Below are 334 nucleotides of genomic sequence, written 5' to 3'. Positions count from 1 at the left end.
TTCCTTGGACCTGGCCAATTCAGCAAGTTCCATTTTCTGCAACTGTGAGCCCCTGAGGGGTGATTATTGGCTGGCCTGGGAAGCCTGACTGTGCCGGCCAGCCCTCCCCAGGTGTGCCTGGGTTGAGGTGAATATAAAGAACGCTCCAGGCAGCAAGATCCCCTGCAGCTGCGCCTGACGCCATATTCTCTGCCCTGTCAGCCGTCTCGGGGCTGGGCTGGTGGGAGGGAGTGAGAGGCCACGGCTTTGTGGGTGTCCCAGTGTGAGTGGGGCTCTGCTGGACTTTCTGCAGCAGTTGCCAAGATGCTACCTGCTAAAGAAGAGGATGTGTCAC

This window comes from Neophocaena asiaeorientalis, unplaced genomic scaffold, assembly GCF_003031525.2.
Source record: "Neophocaena asiaeorientalis asiaeorientalis breed wild unplaced genomic scaffold, Neophocaena_asiaeorientalis_V1.1 scaffold1194, whole genome shotgun sequence".
Lineage (NCBI taxonomy): Eukaryota > Metazoa > Chordata > Mammalia > Artiodactyla > Phocoenidae > Neophocaena > Neophocaena asiaeorientalis.
This window is presented reverse-complemented; position numbering follows the sequence as displayed.